General features: G+C 49.4%; 1 protein-coding gene across 1 annotated transcript in view; it reads right to left on the bottom strand.

Moving 5' to 3' along the window:
- Positions 1–21,060, bottom strand: part of KLHL29 (kelch like family member 29) — a 183,467-nt gene that overhangs the window by 121,766 nt on the left and 40,641 nt on the right. The window contains 1 exon segment of the mRNA XM_072650301.1: positions 3,586–3,687. The gene's annotated coding sequence lies outside the window, so the exon portion shown is untranslated.

The raw sequence follows: 21,060 nt of genomic DNA, 5'->3' as shown, positions 1-21,060 counted from the left end.
CTCAAGGGAAATGATGCAAATGAAGGGGAAGGCAGGAAGGCAGTAGTTGGGCATCAGGTCTCAAACTACGCTACAAAGTGGTCATTTTAAGAATTATTTGCTACTAGCTAAAATATAGAAAAGTTACTCGCAAAAGATTGAGAAGTAAATCAACCTCGCAGCCTAGTGTTCAGTGAATCCAAAGATTCCATCTATGGGGGTTGTTGGTTAGTCAATTGTCATGTCTGACTCTATGTGACGCCTTTGAGGGTTTTCTTGGCAAAGTTACTGGAGAGATTTGTCATTTCCTTCTCCAGCTCATCTTACAGATGAAGAAACTGAGGCAAATAGGGTGACGTGACTTGCCCAGGGTCACACAGCTAGTAAAGGTCTGAGGCCGTGTTTGAACTCAGCTCTCCCTGACACCAGGCCCAGAGCTCTATCCACTGCCTCAGAATTGTGACATTAATTTAAAATGTCCCAAGGAGAACGGTCGAGCGGGGGGCTCGGGACCTGCCCTGACTGTAGTTATTCCACATCATGGAAACTCCCAGTTCCCACCACATTCCTTTATACGTTCTTCATTGTGTAGAAAAAAATGTTCGTATTTACTGATGTTTGTCAGACTGAGAGGCACAAGGAAAAACAGGCTACAAAAAACAACCCCATGCCCCGGTCTGCTGGATCCACGCACTGAGCTCTTGAAGGGCCTGGAAAAGCACGAAGCTGCACACGTGACCCCAGTGACGTCCTGAGCAAGAGTGAGGGCTGACAGCTGTCCATGCGGAGGCTGGGGGAGGAGGCGGATGAGCCACACTGGAGCAGAGCAGAGGAGATGGCGTCTGACTTCCCACCTCCTGCCCTTCGGCTGGTCAAGGCCATGCACCCCTGGCTCTGCCATCTCCCACGTTAGCGTGTTTCCCAGCTCTGCTATCTGCCATGTTAGCATGTTTCCCAGCTCTGCCATCTCCCACGTTAGCATGTTTCCCAGCTCTGCCATCTCCCACGTTAGCATGTTTCCCAGCTCTGCCATCTCCCACGTTAGCATGTTTCCCAGCTCTGCCATCTCCCACGTTAGCATGTTTCCCAGCTCTGCCATCTCCCACGTTAACATGTTTCCCAGCTCTGCCATCTCCCACATTAGCATGTTTCCCAGCTCTGCGTCATCTGTACGTGTGACAATCAGACCCTCTAGGTCACTTATTGGTCAGTGTGTGACTGACAGGGCTACTATCAACGTCAATGGGCTGGGCCAAGCAGAGAGCTCTGGGGCCCCCCACTGGAGACCTCCCTCCCATTGATGCATTAATGAACTAATTCAATCCTTCAGTTCTGAAGCCTCTGACCAAGTACTGCCCAGCCTTCATCTCTCTAACACCTAAGCACAGTCCTAGGCACCATGGGGGGATCCAGACCACAAACACAGCTCCTTCCTCAGTGCTGGGCAGGGACTGGCAGGACTTCCCTCAAGGTCACCCACAACTCTGAGGACTGTACCAGCTCCTGTGGAGCCCACAATAATACTTGAATCCCAGAAACTTGGTTTCCTCTCCTAGCTCACTAGGGGCTGGGCTTGAGTTCGATTCTCCACCATCTCCTTAGACTCAGGGGTGAGGCTGCAGTGGCCATTCCTTTCTGCATTAGATTGGGGGCTCCCACTCCTCTGTCTCCTTCTCCAAAGCTTGGATCACAGGGGCCTTGGTTGGGGTCGGCTGGTATAAGTTGGGCAGCATCTTGGGGCTCATTCCTTTACCCCCTTATGCCAATGGTGGCATGATATATTAAAGCCACTGGCTGGTCCTCCTCCTCCTCCTCTGTTTCCTTCCTGGGCAAGTGAGTGATGCCAGTGCCCCTCCAAGGCCACAGGACTCACACACTATTCTCCCTGGTTTCAAGCTTGGCCTCTAAACCAGAAAGGTAACAGTACTTTCCCACAAGGCACCTGAGAATCACACCCAGGGTTTGGAAAGAAAAGGAATGGTGTCTCCTCAAGAGCACCATGAGGACAGGGCATGGAGCCAGGGCAGTGGCTGAGTCTTGGGAGAGGAGGGTCCTCCTCTAGCCCTCTGAGGGAGAGCTCTTTCGGAGGGCTGGAGAGGGCATGCCTGATGGTGAGCTGGTGTGCAGCAGAAGGGTGGAGAGCCACAGATGCCTGTGTAGGGAGAGCTGTAGGCCCCACCCCTATCCCAGAAGGGTGGGGGAGATGGTGGAGAGAGGAAGACATTGCACTGTGGTTGGTAAGTGGAAAGCCCCCTTCCCCAGGAGGTGAGACAGCTCAGTGAACAGCCCAAGAGGGAGCAAAGCCTCAGCCTGGGACCCCCCAGGGGCTGACAGATGCTGGCTAATGGACTGTTGGGGAATGAACTCTTCCCAGGTTCCCCCTCCAGCCAGGGCCCCTCCAATCTTGGGGAATCTGCAGTGACTGAATGCAGCCTTGCCTCCCAGGCATCTGTGGCTCCCAACCCTCCTGCTGCACACCAGCTCACCATCAGGCACACGCTCTGCAGTCCTCCGAAAGGACTCCTCCTTGGAGGGCTAGAGGAGGGCCTCTCCCCTCCCAGTACACCTCATTTCCATCCAAGGACCCCACCTTCCCAGAGCCCCGAGATGGGTACTAAGTATATCTCTTAGTATGGAAATAGCCATGGCTACCTGATCTGCTCTTGTGGAAAGTTGGGAGGGGTGCCCTCTGCCTTCCATTGCTGGCTGGGGCTGAAGAAGCTGCCGCTCAGGCCAGGGGGCATATTGAACAATGAATGGCAATGAAAGGCCACCCAAGCCCTGTAGCCCCAGAGGGGAGGACAGCAGAGATGCCCAGGGCCAGGAGGGAGGATCCTCCCTCATCCACGGCCCCTTCACGCATTCAGATGGCTGGTGAAGGCAATGGATAAAACGGCCCCAAATGCCCCCTCCTCACTTTTTTCACCTAAACAGAAATTATTCTGTTTGCAAAGCTCAGTGTGTGGCTAAAGGCTAGGCTCTGACCAATTATGTAATTATTTGTGTTTATTTAGAGGGGCGTGGGGGGCAGGCCCTGCCCTTGACGAGGTTAGAGTCTGAGGAGACAGAGGAGCTGGTTCCAACGGGGGCTCCTTTCAATCACAAATAAAACCAAGCCCTCTAGGGGTCCCAAGTCTACCTCAGGATCACAAGGCTTGTTCTAGCCTCAGCCACAAAGTAATTCTTAGGATCTATTAAAATCTCATGGAGAAGGAAGGCCACTCTAGAGATGTTTCCTGTTCTGGATGAGTTGTACAAAATGGCCTCATATGTTCTAAGATACAGAGCTGGCCAAGAGAGAGTGTGTGTACATGTGCGCATGTGTGTGCACATGTGGGTATGCATGTGCTTGCACATACATGTTGGTGTATGCAGAGGTAGCTGTGTTCCTGGATGTGCACGTGTGTGCCCAGTGCCCTTCATTCTGGTCTAGGAAGGATTTCTGTTTGGAATGACATTCGGGATGAGAGCATGGCTCGTCCCCTTGCCCATGGGAGGTGGATGATTTCTGCTCAAGGCCAATGGCCAAGAAGAGCCTGTGTAGACTGAGCTTCAGACCAACTGACTCATTGAGCAAATGGAGCCGGTTAAACAGAGATGACTTACCACTGGGTTTGTGTTGACAAATTCAAGATCGGTGTCCAGAAAACTTCCTCTCAGTCCAGCAGTCAGCGTTCACATCAGAGCAAGAGCCTCTGAGAAGCCAGTCTGGGAGAGAGAAAGCAGACAAGGAATCAGATACCATCAACTTCCAGCAAAAGGGGCCGAAGGGGCCTCACACCTCACAGTTGGAGGGGACCAGCTACAACTGTCAGGAGCCGAGCTGAGATGGAAGCCCAGGCTTTGCCCCCCGTGGTGTTCAGCCTCACCTTCCCCTAAATAAAGGCTCTCCAAGGGGAAGAAAGAGGGGTGCCTTTTAGTGGGAGAGATGCCCCTTCTCTTCTCAGCCCAAAGGCTGCTGATTTCTACAGGCTGTGTGGGAGAAAGAACAGTGGGGTTGTTTGTATGGCCTCCTCAAATGAGAGGACTCTGGCAGGGTTGGAGTGAGGACAAGAGATGAAATAGGGAGGAGAAAGAGGAGAGATGGAGAGAGGGCTGAGGACAAGAGACATGTTGAGTCAAACGTCGCACCCAGGACTGGAGGTACACTGCCATATTGTTGCCTGGATCCACTGTTACACAAGCCGATCATTACTTCTTCAGAAGATGCCTAAGAAGACCATGGTGAGGCATAGAAGTGGACCCCAAGAGATGAGTGACTTAAAAATACAGAGCCAATCCCCAGCAGCAAGAGGTGATCCATTATGGGAAGGCAGCTTTGTACCGATTTTTCCCTCTCCAACGTAATAGATGAGAAAGCAGTGCCCACGAGCGGAAATGGCTATCCCTGCTGCCCACGCATGTAGCCGCCCTCATCTGGGGATCAATCGACTTTTAAACAGGATGTATCATTATCTATTGATTTCCCTTCCCCCCAACCACCCCTGGCTTTCTGGAGTTCTGGGTAGCCCAGGAAGGCCAGGAGGACCTGACAGGAGTAAGCTCCCTACAGTGAGGCCATAGGCTTCCTATGGGCCCCATTCAGTACCTCCTGATGGAGACACTGACGGGCTTCCCCAAGAGCTGCACTACACATGGCAGCTAGAGCAATGGCATTTGTCATACAAGGACAGCATCCCCTGTATAGTTAAGAAATCACTTCCACCCAGACAAAACCCAACCATACTCCCAGTTGGCAGCAGCTGAAGCTGCTTCCTCTTCATGGTCACCATCCCACCTCCCTATCCCCACCCCCAAGCCAGGGGGAGGGAGGAAAGTGGGTCACTCATATTCTCCAGGCTCTGTGCCTGCAGGGCTACCCTGGTGGATGGCAGCTCAGAGGGAGGGGCTTTTGGGAAAACAAAGGACCCCCCCCCCCCATCAACACAAATTGGGCATCTACTGTGTGCACAGCTGGGTGGGGGTGGTGGGAACTATAGTACTGGGAGAGAATGATTGGCTAGATATGACGATCCCTGGCCTCAGAGACATCCCTGTCTGCTAAGAGGATGTCATACATAGAGTCCAATCTGATCAGTACAATAGACACTTCAGGAACAGGTCCCTAATTAAGAGTAGAAGTGAAAAAAGGCAAAGGAGCTAGATCTTCCCTATTATTACCATTCTACAGATGGGGAAACTGAGGCTCAGAATACATAAATGACTTGCATGGGGTCATACAGCTAATAAGTGTCAGGGGCATGATCCAGGCCTAGTGCTCTGTCCTATAGGCAACACTGCCTGTCCAAGGCTCTGAGCTCTCAGCTCTCAGCTGACCCCCACTTTGGATCCCAAGAGTGAGACTGGGCTGAAAATCATAAGAAGCAGTAAATCTATCTTCCTTTTCCTTCCTTTCTTCCTTCCTTCCTTCCTTCCTTCCTTCCTTCCTTCCTTCCTTCCTTCCTTCCTTCCTTCCTTCCCTTCCTTCCTTTCTTCTTCTTCTTCCCTCCCTCCTTCTTTTGCTCCCTCCTTACCTCCTCCAGGCTGCAGACCTTAGGTACTCAGTAGAACTTTGCTGTTGCTGCAGCTGCTAGACTCCTCATCCTTGTGACTTGGCCAATACCTCTTCCACCCAATGAGCACAATCCTAGCCCTGACCAGAACATGCCCAAGCCAAGGACTGTGATAAAGGCTACAAACAAGCTGTTTTTAGCAGTAATGCCATCTCCTCAGACCTCAATACAGTTAGGCTGTGGGGGACATTTCCAGTTCCAAGTGGCCAGAAATGGAATTCTAAATAAAAAAACCTGCAAACTAAAGGATTTTAAAAAAAAAAACATATTGGTATGGGAGCCAAGATGGCTGATTAGAGACAACCCAGCTGAATCCTCTCAACATTTCCCCCCAAACAACTTTAAAATAATGTTTTGGGAGTGATAAAGCCAACAAAAGGTTAGGGTGAGACATTCTTCTGGTGACACTGAGGTGGAGGCTTGTCCAAAGGCACCATGTGGAAACAGCAGCAGCAGCAGCTTCAGGAGCTCTCAGCCGAGATGGTAAGGGGGCTGGACAACTGGTCAGAAAGAGATCGTAGAGGACCCTTTGTTGGCACTGGCATTGGATGAAGGGGCACTGATTGACACCTTTATTGCCTATATATAGCTCTGAGTTGTGGTTTCAGGGTAGAGAGGAATGCTGGATATCAGTCGCAAGAGAGCAGGAGATCTGGTCACAGTTCCATGGCCAAGAAGAGCACTAGTGCTTATGGCTACAGAGGAGTGGGTGCCCTTCCTGTGTAAAGACCAGGAGAGCAGTGACCACATCTCTCCCTAAACACACCTTGGAAGCACTGAAAACATGCATGTCCCCAGAACTAGCTCTGAAAGCAGCAGCAGAAAAAGACTGAAGCTTAGGACAGTGCCTCCCCCAAGTGAGCAAAGCCCAATTTTACCATCAAGTTCAAACTCAAGAAAGATGCTAGAAAAATGAGCAAACCATCACAACAAGAGAACTTGAGCATAAAAAGCCACTGTGGTGGCAGGGAAGACCAAGATACAAACTCAGAAGAAGACAATAATGTGGAAAATATCTGTAAGCAAAGCCTCAAAGAGAAATCCTAATTGGACCCAAGACATAAAAGAATTCCTGGAAGACTTAAAGAAAGCATTAAGAGTGGTAGAGGAAAAGTTAAGAAAAGAAATGAGTGATGCAAGAAAATGATGAAAAAGAATTAATAGCTTGGTAAAAGAGGTACAAAAATAATGAAGAAAACAACACCTTAAAAAACAGAATTGGCCCAGTGGTAAAAGAGGCACAAAAACCAATGAAAAGAACTTCTTATAAAGCAAAACTGGCCAAATGGAAAAAGAGGCACAAAAACTCACTCAGAAAAGTAATTCCTTAAAAATTAGAATTGTGCAAGTAGAAACTAATTATTCCACTAGACATCAAGAAACAATAAAAGAAAGTCAAAGGAGTGAAAAAATAGAAGAAAACATGAAATATCTCATTGAAAAAATAACTGATCTGGAAAATAGATTGAAGAGAGATAATTTAAACATTATTAGATTACTTGAAAGTCATGATAAAAACCCCACATAAAATAATTCAATAAATTAAATAAGTTATAAAGGACTGGCAGGCTTGGAATGTGATATTACGTAAAGCATAGAAGCTGCTGTTACAACAAAGGATAATCTACTCCAGAAAACTGAGTATAACCCTTCAGGGAAAAAAATTGACATTTAATGACATTAAGAACTTTCAAGAATTCCTGATAAAAAGACCAGAGCTCAATAGGAAATTTACCATTCCAACTCAAGATTCAGGAGAAGTATCAAAAGGTAAACACGTAAGGGTTAAACTATTCACATTCCCATATGGGAAAATGATACTTGTAACTCCTAAGAACTTTAGCATTATTAGGGTAGTGAAAAGGAGTATATACAGACAGAGGACATGAGAATGAATGAATTATGCTGAAGTGATCTCCAAAAAAAGTGAAAAAGAGAGATGCAATGGGAGGAAAAAGGGAGAGATAGAATGAAGAAAATTTTCTTACCTAAAAGGGGTATGCAGGGAAGAGCTTTTACAGTGAAAAGGAAAATAAGGTGGCAGCCAATGCTTGACCTTCACTCTCACTGGAATATATTCAAAGAGCGAAGAACTTACATACAGAAATAAATCTTATCCAATAGGAAAATAGGAGGGGAAAGGGATAATAGAAAGGGGGAGCTGGTCAAGTAGAGAGCAGATTGAGGGAGGCAGTAGCTAAGGGCAAAATAGACTTTTGAGAAGGGACAAGATAAAAAGAGAGAGAGAAGGTTAAACAGGAGGAAAATAGGATGGAGAGAAAATACAGTAATCCTAACTGTAAATGTGATGAGCTCACCTGCAAAACGGAAGCAGAATGGATTAGAAACCAGAATGCAACAGGATGTTGTTTACAAGAGAAGCACTTGAAACAGAAAGACACACACACAGATTTAAAATAAGGGGATACAGTAGAATCTAATATGCTTTAGCTGAAGTAAAAAAGACATGATTTCAGATAAAGCAAAGGCAAAAATTGATTTAATTAAAAGCGATAATCAGGGAAACTACACTATGCTAAAGGTACTAAAAATACCTTTTACTAAAGGTATTAAAAGTAATATCAAAAAATTTTACAGCAAGATTCCCTGAAAAAGCCCTCCTTTCTCAAATACATATTGAATATTGCACTCAGTCAAATTTATAAAAATAAAAGTCATTTCTCAAATGATAGTCAAAGGAAATGAACGGGCAGTTTTCAGAAGAAAAAAATCGAAGCTATCTATGGTCATGTAAAAATGCACTAAATCGCTACTGATTAGAGAAAAGCAAATGAAAAAAACTCTGAGATACCACGTGATATGTAACAGAAATGACAAATCCTGGAGAGAATGAGGAAAATAGGCTCCCTAATGAATTGCTGATAGAGCAATGAACTGGTGCAACCATTCTGGAGAACAATTTGGAACTACGCCCATAGGGCTACCCAACAGCATACTCTGACCTGGTAATATCACTACTATGTCTGTCCTCTAAAGAGATCAAAGAAAGGGAAAAGGACCTACAGGTGCAAAAATAATTAAACAGCTCTTTTTGTGGTAGCAAAGAACTGGAAATTCAGGGGCTGCCCATAAGCCTGGCTGAATAAGCTGTAACATGATTGTGACGGAATACTACTGTCTGTCACAGAGATGACAAGGGAGGTGGCTCCAGAAAAACATGACCAGACCTATAAGAACTGATTCAAGGTACAGTGAGAGGAACGGGGAGATGTGCACAGTGACAGCAATGCTGGAAGGCTGATCAGCTGTCAAAGACTTGGTTTTCAATACAGTGATCCAAGACACATGTTGAAGAAGTGCTATCCACTTCCAGAGAGAGCTGATGGACTCTGAGTGCAAACTGGAGTCTAGTTCTCTCACTTTCTCATTTCTCTTGCTTTTAGTTATCTATTTATTTTGGCAGTCTGGCTAATGTGGAAATATATTGTGCATGATTTCCTATGTATAATTAATATCATATTGCTTTCCTCCCCAGTGGGTACAAGATGGGGTGGGAAGGAGAGAATTTGGAACTCAATATTTTAAAAGAAAAGAATGTTAAAAGTCACAAGTTAAAGACCCCACGGGTGCAAAGCTCCTCACCAAGGGGATGAAAGCTCTTCTGACTTTCTGGACTTGTTTCCTTGGGATTCTCAGTCCATCTCCAATCCTTGTCAGATCAGACCTGCCGCCAGATGTCCCAGCAACTCTCACGGCCCTTCTGCTGCCTCTTCTCTCTCAAGCCTGGCCTTTTGTTTAGATCTCAGGCATGTCCCTCCCCTTCTGGGAAGCTTTCCCTGACTATCCCAAGGCCACAACAATGTCCCCCTCCTTGGAGGAGCATTGATTTCCTGTCCCTCTCATTGGCCCTCACTATGGAAGGAAGGCCCAGAGACAGGTACCAAGAGAATGGGGCCAGACCCAAACAGCTGCTCTCAACCAGGGAACAGGGTGCCCTCAGTCCCACCCTTCCCTTCTCTTCAAGTTGGATGGACCACATGCATTATGACTCTGACCAGCCTCCTGGGGTATGTGGGAAGCCTCTAGCCTCCCCCAGTGGGGTGGTAGGGACTCTCTCTGAAGACAGATGTTGACTTCTGAGACCCAACCTCCTACCAACTCTCTATCAGAGATGAGCAGGGAGGCAGAAGAGTGGTCAGTAACAGCCAGAGCTTTCCACACAGTGCTTGGGAAGAGGCATCATTAGCTTTTCCAGAACAGTCAGCTCTGGAGCAGAGGCCTCAGTGAACTGGCTGGCTGTGCGACTGCCACAGGATGGGAGACTCATTGTCTGCCTGTGTCACAGACCTGGCTGGCAGAAACAGAGACGTACCCCACATCAGGAGCCAAATGAACAATATTGCTCTCATCAACTGAGAAAAGAGAAGTTTGGTTTGTTTGCTTAAAAGAAGAAATCCAGAGTGGAGTTAGTGATGTGCTGGGCCAGCACTCAGGGCTCCTCCCCTCAATCTCCCCTGCCTGGAACCAGCCCCTCACAGGGCAGCAAGAAGTGACATTCCTGGCACAAGTCTGAGGTCGTCTGTTCCGAGTACAATCCTGCTAGGATGCTCAATGCTCTTTAAAAGGAAGGGGAGACGCAACCAGCCGTCAACAACCCCCACCCTGAGTTCACAGAAGGCTAGCCAACATTTTGACAAAGAAAGTAGAAATGTTCACAGAAGGTTTACCCATCAGCTCTATCAACAGCTCCTGGGAGAAGGCATCTGGATTCCACCCGTTTTTAAAGAGGAAAACAAAGATCCCACTGCGGGGGCTCCGCGGGCAAAGGTGGGAGAAGCTATTACCACTGGCTCCAGCCTCCCTGAATGGGGGACAGCATCTGCCAAGGTGAGCTCAGGCAGTTGAGCCCCAGTCCTGTAGAAGCTAACAGGAATGCTGGCACTTCTATTTCTATCCCAGCCTGCAACAGTCAGGATGAAAGGCCTGGTCCAGCCTGGCCTGGGCTCCTCTTGCCTCCTGGCTGAGGCCAGCTTGACCCTGCCCTATCTCCAGGCCTGCGAATTCTCTGCTGGGGATGCAGTTGGGCTGATGGCAGCTTTTAATGAAGCTGTACCACCCACATTCGCCTCCCTAGGCCACTTCTGTCTTTGACACACTCTTTGGACAGCTCCGAACACCAAGAGGCGGGGGAAGGAGGGCAGTACTTCTCTGCTCCTTCACCTTCTCCCATGGGGGCTGTCTCTGTTGACAGGAGCCTTCGACCCCAGGGCTCTCGAGGAGGGACTGGGACAAAAAGTCAAAATGATGGGAGTCCCTGACAAGTCAGGCAGGAGAAAGGCTTTCAGGGCTCGGCACGGGGCCAGCCCATCCGAGGCCCATCTGGAGCTTCCCCATTCTGAGAGCACAAGGTGGGAGCAAGGACCTCAGGGCTCCAGAAGAGCTCCTGGCCTCTGGGACACATTCCCTGCTTCTCAAAAGACAGGACAGAGTGGGAGTGGGGCTTCTACAGTTCAGTTCCACTCAGCCAACACTGAATCCTAGAACTCTGGTGAGAAATGGAGAACAAAATTGACAGGAAAATGAGGTGTTGACACAAATTAATCAAAAAGAAAAAAAACCCAGGTGGAGTGGCCAGAGAGATGGTGATGAGGAGGTGTGGAGGAGGCCCAGGTCTGTGAGGAGGGGGTGGCTAGGAAGAAGGTAGTGAGCTTAGGTGGGGACAGGTTGTGTCTGAGGTCGCAGCAGGACCCCAGCATTTCAGAAAAACGTTTGACAAAGACGGCTGATGGACTTCCCACTAAGCAGACAACTCAGATAATAAAATCCCCTTCCTTTGCATCCCTCACAGTAGATCCAGCCTGGATGGGACTTCTGAGAGACTGGCATCCCCAGCCTGGCCCAGGGGCATGCGCACATCCAACGCTGCCAAGGCTGGTTGAGTGGACTCTTCTGATGGTTCAAACTTCTGACTGAGAGGTCCCACAAAGTACTGTCATGATTCACAACCAAACGAGACCATCGCCTCCCCCACCCCCAACCAACCAACCAGATCTTGCCTCTAGATTTAGTTCCAATGGAGAACTCTGCTTTTGTCCCTGGTAGCTCTTGGAAATCCTGCTGAACTGCTGAGGCTTCTCCTAAAGGTGCCTAAGAGTGTCAGTCCTGGGTTTTGATGCCTCCTACATTCCCAGGCACTTTCCCAGCCTTCAGTGAACTCCACTCAGCTCTCTCTCTCTTTTCTCTGTTTTCCTCTCCTCTCCCTTTCCTCTTTTCTCTTCTCTCTCTCCTCTCTGTCTCTTTCTCTCTCCCTCCCTCTCTTTTCTTCTGTCTCCCTCTCCCTCCCCTTCTCTCCCCTCCCTGTCTCCCTCTGTCTTCCTCCCCCTACCTCCTTCCTCTCCTCTCTTCTCTCTCTGTCTCCCTCCCCCTCCTTCTCTTCCTCTCTCTGTCTCTCTGTTTGCCTCCCTCCCTCCCTCTCTCTTCTTGCCCCAGAAGGGAAGGAGGGTGGGGGCTGCCCCACGCTATTTCACAAACAAGCACACTTCCTTGCCTTGCTTCCATAACAGAGCTTGGGTTTTCCCTAGATGATGGCACACAGAAAAAGCCCATCAAATTCCCAGATCAGTGAGTGAGACTCTCTTGCCCTTCACTCATCCACAGTCATCATGACCTCCTCTTCTCAGATAGCTCCCAAAGCTCAAACTGTCAGGCCCCAGGATGTCCTCTTTTAGGAGAGGCATGCTAGTGTCACCTTGCCAAAGCCAGGGAACTTTCATCCATCAGCCACCTCTGATGAAGACTTCATTCACCTGTGTTGGAACCCTCCTACCTCCCATAAGCCTGGATGCTCAGAGATCCAAGGGAGGCCCCTCTAGAGGACAGGGCAGAGTGAGCTCTCCATGCCAGGGGAACCTTCTTATTCCAATAGTCAGGAAAGGCCTGGAATTTGACCTCTCCTTTCCAGCTTCTCTGGCATTGGCCTCCTCATTGGTCTCCCTGCCTCCAAAGCTTCCAGACTTCACCATTCTACCTTGTTTATTTTTCACCCCCTGGGTCCCAGCTACCTCATTCCATGGAGCTCAGTCCCTGCAAGTACTGGCTTTTCTCAATCCCTGGCTTTGCACAGACTGTCCCTTGTGCCTGGCATGCCCTCGCCTTGTCACTTCTACCTCTCAGATTCCCCAGACGCCTTCCTTCAAGAGTCAGCTCAAGCACCATTAGCTCCACGAGACCTTCCCTGATTCCCAAGTGTTCTTTCCTTAAAAACTACTTGTTCATGTTGTATTTATTTTCCTGAGCACACACAGTTCCCACCCCCCACATGAGTCCCTGAGGGCAAAGATCCTGCCATCCTTGGTTTTGTATCTCCACTGCCAACCACAGTCCCTGGAGCACAGTAGATTCAGATTCATGGCTTCCAGAATGATCTAGATGAAAGCACTCAAAGAGGAGAGGATTGTAAACAAATGCCCACTCTACTGGGGACCCAGCAGCACCCTCACCGAGAATTCACCTATGAGCTTCTTGTAGGCAGGGGGCATGATCACCAGTCAATCCCACAGCACCACCCTACCCATGCAGACCCCACCATTTTTTGCCAAGTAACATCAGGTCAAATGACAGCCAAGGTCAGGATTTCCTGAATGATAATTTCTCTCCTTTGAAAAGTAGAGGAACTCAGAGAGCAGGAGGAGGGGAGGGGAGGGCAGGCTGTTCTGGATCTGATTCTCAATCACTAGGGAAGAGGACTGGTTACTAGGACAGAAAGGATGGAAAGGAACACCAGGCAGCCAAGGTTTGAAGGGAGCAGATTTGACAATGTTCAGAGGCAGGGCAGGGAAGATTCCTTGGATTTGGATTCTTCCACAAGAGTCAGGTCAGAAAGGATGGGAAACTCCCAGGGCTGGAATTTTGAAGCTGCCCCAGGAAACCTTTCTGATGAAGGAGAAGAATGCTCAGGGAGCTCCCTCTTTCCCTACACACTTGGGGTCCTGCTCCTCTGGAGCCCTGGGGGAAATCCTCACTGCTTTGAACAGGTGCCAAAGAGCACTGGCTCTGCTGCTCCTGCAGAAGAGCTACTACTGCGGAGTTGCCTCCACACTGGCTAAGGAAAACTTGGAAAATAGACCCAGGCTGATCCATTAAGGAAAAATGCACCTTTGGGAGAGAAAATCGACATCTTTCTTTGTTGGCAGAAAGTGCTGTCATCCACAGGAACATGAACAGAAGTGGCCCATGAACCAATAGTTCAAATATAGACCTGGAAGTGTGGTCACCAAGCATGTGATCTGTCTTGGCCATCTTGTCCCCATCTGTAAAAGTTGTATGACCGCATCACTCCCCCCCACCCCCAACGGTGCTTAGTAAATTGTGCTCACAAGAGCCATGAAGAATGGCGCCTCTCTGATACCAGAGCACCAGCTCCCTGGAGAAGGGACATGGCAAAGTAGGGGCTGAGGTGCAGCTCAAACCTGGGCAGTGTCTGGGGCTCTTTCGCTGCCTTGTCCTGCCCCTTTGATGTCTAATGGCAGAAATTCTGAGCAAGTCCCTTCCTGTGGGGAGCCCTATGCCCAGACCCTGACAGGCTTTATCAGGAGCCAACGTCTTGCCTGCTGCAAGAGTCTTCTGGATAGACACGGCTCTATAAATAACACAAGCTCCTTTACAGGAACAGCAAAAGACCAAGTCCACTCCCCAAAGCAGGCACCAGCCGATTCCTACTGTACTAATTGCCAGCTCGCACACAATGGAGCCAAATGGCTCTGATTGGGAGCACACCCAGGTGAGGAGAAGAAGCAGGAGGGAGACCTGGGCGGGGGAGGGCGAGGAGGGAGGTGTGCACTGAGTGTGGGGCTGGGAATTGCCCTTCTTCATTTCTCTATCAGACACTTGGCAAGGAAACAGCATGTTCAAATCCAGTATTTCAGCTACTTTCCACAGACACACCTGGTCCTGGAGTCTGCCTGTTTAGGGACCAATGTCTGGGCCAGAAGATTTTTCCCATTTCAGAGATTAAAAGCCTGAGTCCAAAAAGATCAGCAAGGGCCCGTGGACAGAATATGGGACCTAGAATCACCACAGACCAATGGGGGGCGGGCGGAGGGAAGAGAACTTGTTGTCACCCCCCTCTGCTCCCCTGAGACAGGAGTAACTGAGGTCTTTTATCATCCCATGTGTGGTCTCCCTCTATTAATGCTCCTCCTGCTGGCAATAGTGATGGGGATGATGGGAATAATCAACATGTATATTGTACCTACTGTGTGCAAAGCTCACTCAGGTGAGCCTCCTAACTCTGGGAGGGAGGCACTATTATCAGCCCCATTTGACAGAGGAGGAAACCCAGGCAAACAGAGGTAAAGTGACTTGCCTAGGGTCACACAGCTCATAGGTGCTTGAGGCTGAATTTGACCTCAGGTCTTCCTGACTGGTGCTTTAATCACTGCTCCACCAGCTACCAGAGAGCTCTTGGAGGTTTACTTTTACATTTGTATTCCTAGCACTCAGCACAGAGCTTTGCATATAGTAAGTCGGAAATAAATTTTTTCTTTCTTTTACTTTCTTCCCTTCCTTCCTTCCTTCCTTCCTTCCTTCCTTCCTTCCTTCCTTCCTTCCTTCCTTCCTTCCTTCCTTCCTTCCTTCCTTCCTTCCTTCCTTCCTTCCTTCCATCCAAACAATCTAGGCACAGACTGATCTATGCGGCTGACTGCTTGGAGTCTCACCCTCCCAGTGCTCTTGTGATAAAAACTTCAGGAACTGCCCTCCTTTCCAGCATGCACACACACACACACACACACACACACTCACATGTAAATTCATGTATACACACACTCACACATATGTATGCATACACGTACACACACACGTGTAAATTCACACATACACTCACACTCAGCTCCCAATTGTCTGTCCCAATGGATGAGCTCCATAGAGTATAGAGTGGAGCCCCTATCCCCAGACCACTTCTGTTTGTTTCTATAATATGTCTGTACTTCTCCCTAAGGGGGGGGTGCTTGATGCTTAATGCTTCAGCACCAAGGACAAACCCTCATGGTGATATAACTTGGGAGAAGCTAGGAAGCCATTGCCTTCTTGCTGCTGCCCACCTGTTTAGCAGTTCTGGATGCATGCTAAGGGCAGACCAGGGCCCTCTCAGATGAGAGTTTTCTCTTTCTTCCTGCTCCCCATGTATCTGGCTAAAGAAGGGTATGGATTTGTGATAGGCATTTAGGGGGCTAGTTCAGTGGCCTGCCCCCTGTTCCTGCTAAGCTGTCTTGGGTGGGGGTCAGGCATCCCAGGGCAATGAGCTATGGGAGAAAGGACCTTGGGCGCATTGGAGTTAGAGCACCTGGATCTGAACCTTGATCCTGCAGTTTATTGCTTGGTGTCCTGGGGCAATCCCTTTTCCTCTCTGGGGCCCAGTCTCCAGGTCTGGAAAAATGAAAGGGGGAGAACTAGACAGTGTCCAGGGTCCTTCCCAGCTCTTCACTGCCGAAGTGCTGGAATATGAAGGATGACACCCCCCACCCCCACCCCCAACAGCAAAGCTGTCAGTAGGTGTGGGCTTAGACTACAAATCCCGCTGTCTTGGTAAGCTACTTTTGTCCCTGGTAGCTTGCCTGGCCTCCCAACGTGAGCACACATGTTCATTCGCAGCAGGGAGCCCTGGCTCTCTCACACAGGTCTGTAATCAGATTATCTGTCCTCTTCTTCAGTCTTACACCAACGTTGTTAGAGGCACGACACCATTTTGGACAGCCACTAAGAAATCTGTCTGTGATCCTGTTTGGAGGAGAAGGAGCCATTGTGGGAGACCTGGTTCTAATTACACACAAATTATCCCAAGAACATGTTGAATGACTAATGATTGACATCTGAAACAGCCTGGATGGGGCCATGGGGAGATACCAGCATCCCCAAGTGCTGGACCTTAGCCGCTCATGGTCCTGAATCAACATTCCCCCAAAAGGCTTAAACACATGACAAAGTTCTCTCACTGCACATTGATTACCTAGGAAAAGGGAGCACAGGAGAGGGCATCCCTTCCATATCATCCTCAAAAGTCAAAGAACTAAAAACCCTGGGAAGAATTACTTGTTGGGGAAAAAGAAACATTTATAGAAATAAGGAAATGAGGGAGGGAAGGGGGAAGGAGTAAACAGTATATACCTACTGTGCACCAGACCCTGGGCTAAGCACTCTTAAAATATGGCCTCATTTCATCCTCACAACAACCTTGGCACGATTATCCCCATTTCACAGAAACCAAAAGGAAAAGTTCTGACACAGTGAAAAAGTGTTACAGACTGAAAGAGACCAAGTCAAAAATGTCATTTAAAAAGAACTGAAACGCCAGTAGAATTTCATCAGAAACAAGAGCAGGATCTTTTTTTCCTTCAGAACTCAGAGGGCTAATAAACCCACTGAATGAATGAAACAAAGACATGACACTGGCAAAGACATGATGAGATGAAATAGAGAAGGAAGTGTGTGAGACAAAAGCAGCAGGATGAGAGGATGATGATGGACCTCAATAGTTTAAAATGTTCATGGAAAATATGAACAAAACAGCAGACTCAGTGAAAAACCATATCATTTCATTGGAGGACATGATGAAGTAAACAGGAGAGGAAGGAGATAAAGAGGACCAGAAAGTACTTGACTAGAAAAGGAACTGAAATCCACAGATTCAAAGGATGGATCTGGAGCATACGCCACAGGAGGAAAGTTCAGAATGACTGGATTTTCCATAAACTCCCAAGAAGAAAATGATCTGAATTTGGTATTACAGGGACTCTCATGAGACAGTTGACTAGAAATGTTTAAAAGGGCAGATGGCAAATCATCAGAATTCAAATGCCAACACGGTGGAAACCAAAGTCGGCTCCCTATGGCAGCTAGCTACTCCATTCCTCTTCCTTCATTCTACCTGTGCCACTGTCCTTTAAATGCGAGGCTAGGCCTGGGAAGAGCTAAGATGCTTAACTCAGAACTCCTGGTCAGCCAAGCCAGGAGGCTGAGGTCAGAAGGGAGCCAGTTCTAGGGATGGGAGGAACCAGGTGTGGGGCTGGAAGATGGAGGGTCATCTACCAGAAACAGCAAGGAATCCAGCATCACTGGACTGAGAGTAAGTTGGGGATGGGGAGGGGAGAATAAGATCCAAGGAAGGAGTGACCTCAACCTTGCTTTGAACAAATGGGCACCAGCTTGGTCACTGCACTCGACCTTAGGGTTCTGTCACTGTTACTTCATCTAGTTAAGCACCATCTATTTACAAAGCTTCTGCTTTCATCTTCAAGGCTCTGGGCTGGGCAGTGCAGATTCAAAGACAACATGAAAACGGCTGTTGGCCGGGCAGTGCTTACAGCCTCCTGGGATGTAGATCAATCCCTAAGCCCAAAGACAGAGGGCCGGGACCAGACTTTGAGGAGCCTTGAATGCCACACCTGGGCCTATGTGTCTCAGAAGCACTCAGGAGCCATGTTTGGAGTTGTTTCCAAGCACATTGTCATCATCCTTGTGAATTATTATTCACCAGCTGCTTAGCACTGTGCTTGGCGGCCGTTAGTTCATGGCCTGCTGAGCTCTACATCGGTTCATGCAAGTCTTCCTGGCTTTCTCTGGATCCTGCCTATGTGATATTCCTCCCAGCACAATCTCATTCATTCTATCATTGAACAGACTGATTCAGCCACTTGTCATGGGGAGGGGCCGGCTTACCTGGAGGAGGGGCTGAGAGGCCCCAGGAGAGCTGACGTTGCAGTGGTGATGCTGGGCAAAGATGACTCAGAAGAGAAAGCATCATGGGAAATAATGAGGGTGGCACCCTGCTTCACAGGCAGTGAGACTCTACCAAGCAAAGGATGCAGTAGGGAGATGAGTCACTGGATCGCCCGCCGTTATCATCCTGGGCATGTTATAGAGGGAGGGAAGAGGGCTTGAGCCACCAGTCAGCCCACTGAGCCCTGCCGGGGATTCCTTCATGCCGGAATCGCACTGTCCATTCTGGTGATTCTAGGATCAGGCCTCAGCCACATAGGATCTGTGTGACCCTGAGCTCCTCTTTGGAAGTTTTGGTTCCTCTTGGTCAAAGGAGGGAGTGGGACTGGATGACCTTTGAGCCTCCTCCTGGTTCCACAAATGCTGCAGGCCTGACTACTGCCTGGTGTGGAGAGAAGAGAGGAGCGTCCAGGTTCAGGAGGAACCATGGTTACGTCACGCCACTGTGTGGTCAGCCTGGCCTCTCCAGGGAGTCAAGCCTCAAGGACATCTTTTGGACTGCAGGACCAGAGCCTCCCCCCACCCCCAAGCCCAGGCCTAGCTCTTAACTGGCCCCTTGGTCAGGGATGCTAGGATGCCTCTTGCAGAAGCCTGGGTTTGAAGCCTCCCAGAGTGGGCTTATGCACCTGCAAAAACGTTTAGAGGATGGAATTATCTAAGGCCCTTCGTGACGCTCAGGAAGATGAGTGAGTGCCTTCTTCACCCTGGGAACGCAGGTGCTAAGGACCCAGACGTTGATTAGCAGCTGTGATCGTCAGACAATCCCCCAGATCAAGTGACAAGGTCTGATGATGGCCAGGACTGTCCAGAATTCTGGCAACAAGCTTTTCCCTTCCATTCACGGTGCACATTTCCAAACGTCTCCACAACAAAGCATCCTCAGGAACACCCAGAAGGGAAGCTGCCAGCTATCCTGGAGGCCAGGTCAGTGTTCTGGGATGTGATAACCATCTCAAGGCCCTGGAAGAAGGTGGGGTGTGCCTGTACCTGCTCATCCCGGGGAGATGCCGGGCCAAGATGCTCCTCCTGTCATCCATCCACCCACTGGCCTTTTAATGAAGTCATTCCTCCCTGTCACTCGCCAATTAGCGCCATGCCTCCCAGACTTCAATGACTTCCATATCAGAACATGCCCTGGTGGTGTTTCAAGTCCCCATGAATATAGAAATCCCTTGGCCCTTTCTTTCAGAGCAGCAGCCCCATTTCTGGGCACTGCCTCGCACCAGGAGTCCTTTGAATTCCGGCCCCATTCTTCCATTTGGAGGGGCTGCCTGTTTGGGCTGGGCTTGGCCCCAGCCAGCGCAGCATCACTCTGGCAGCCCCCTCCCTGGGCCCTCCACACTCATTACAGCCTGACAGACGTGCCTCTGGTCTGCAGCGATGACTCAGAGCTGTCATCCAGTCCACCACGAGCAAGACCCCCTCACAGGACAAACGGAGATAATAACAACTCTGTGAGCCGAGGGCTGGGGAGGTAGTAAGACAGCTCAGGGCCTGGTGACTGTTGGAAGTTTGATTATCATGCAGATTCCCCTTCTTCTCAGGGAGAAGAGGCTGAAGGGGGGGAAGCAAGAGGACACAGGAGATGGGAAGGCAGATGCTTCTTTCTCTTTGGTCAGTGGAGAAGGCAGTGTTCAGCTGGCAAGGGAAGCCTGCATCCAGATGCTGCCAACATACCAGGAAAGGAAAGCAGTGTGTTTTCTGAGGGGAGCTCTTCTGTCCAGACTCTCCTTGGGAAGGAGGCAGCAACAGCCATGCTTGCAGCAGCCGCTTCGGCCTCTTCAGAGTCTTTCAGTTCTAAAGACAATCCTCAAGAGCACCATCATGCCAGGAGGCCAGGGCCAGGGGGCCAAGAGGCCAGGGGCCAGGATGCCAGGACTCAGGGGCCACCACCTGGAGAAGGTGCTGAGTCACTGGCAGAGAGCCTGGCCACCAGCTCCCCTCAGCCCTCAGGCCAGCAGGTGTGATAAGAGAAGGAAGTGATAAGAGAAAGGCAAACTCACCTTCTTTCTTGGACCACAGCAGGAAACAGAAAGATGTCTGAGAATGCCTTGCCCTACAGCTCAGGGATGAGAAGCCCAGAGAGCCAAGCCCAAAGCTTCCTGGCTCTTCTCTGGAGGGTGCCAGACACACGCAGCACACAGTTTGGCTAGATAGTTTCAGACTGCTTTCTAGGTGTTTTTGCTAAAGAATTTGGAAAGAGGACAGAAACTTTGGAGACCAGTTCACAGGCTTGGCTTTCTGGTTTATCCTGCACAAAGACATGCCAGGTGCCAGCCTTGGCCTTGCCTTGGTGCCAGGGTCAAAGTGCCTCAGAGGTTCTTAGGCTCCCACCACACTGGTGTCCTTGGCAACCTCTGCCACTATCTCTCCCTCCTCCTTCCTGCCCCACACATGGGGCTCCCTAGAGACTCCAGTCTTGGTCTGCTCCCCCCTCTCCCCTTTTCCCAGGCCCACACACTCATATCTTGTTCATTCTTTAGTCCTGTGGATGCTGCCTCTGACTTCTGTTGTTGCAATGCCCTCACTCAGAGCCTCAGGCCCCCTTGCCTGGCCTAGCAGAAGCATCTTGGGACTGCTCTCTCTGCCTCCAATCTGTCCCTTTCCACTGCGTTATCTTCCTAAGGCACAGATCTGACCTCAACACTTCTGGCCAAAGATTCAATGTCCCCCACCCTCTCACCTGGGCCAGCTGAATAAATGATAATGCACCTTTCCTAACTCTGAAAGCTTCCTTCAGTCTGGGTCCAGTCTGCTCTCTTGCTAGCCACCCCTCATAGGCATCAATCCAGTA

The sequence above is a fragment of the Notamacropus eugenii genome, chromosome 1 (genome assembly GCF_028372415.1).
Source record: "Notamacropus eugenii isolate mMacEug1 chromosome 1, mMacEug1.pri_v2, whole genome shotgun sequence".
In the NCBI taxonomy this organism is placed as follows: domain Eukaryota; kingdom Metazoa; phylum Chordata; class Mammalia; order Diprotodontia; family Macropodidae; genus Notamacropus; species Notamacropus eugenii.
Note: the sequence above shows the minus strand (reverse complement) of the source record. Positions and strands in the feature narration are given on the sequence as shown.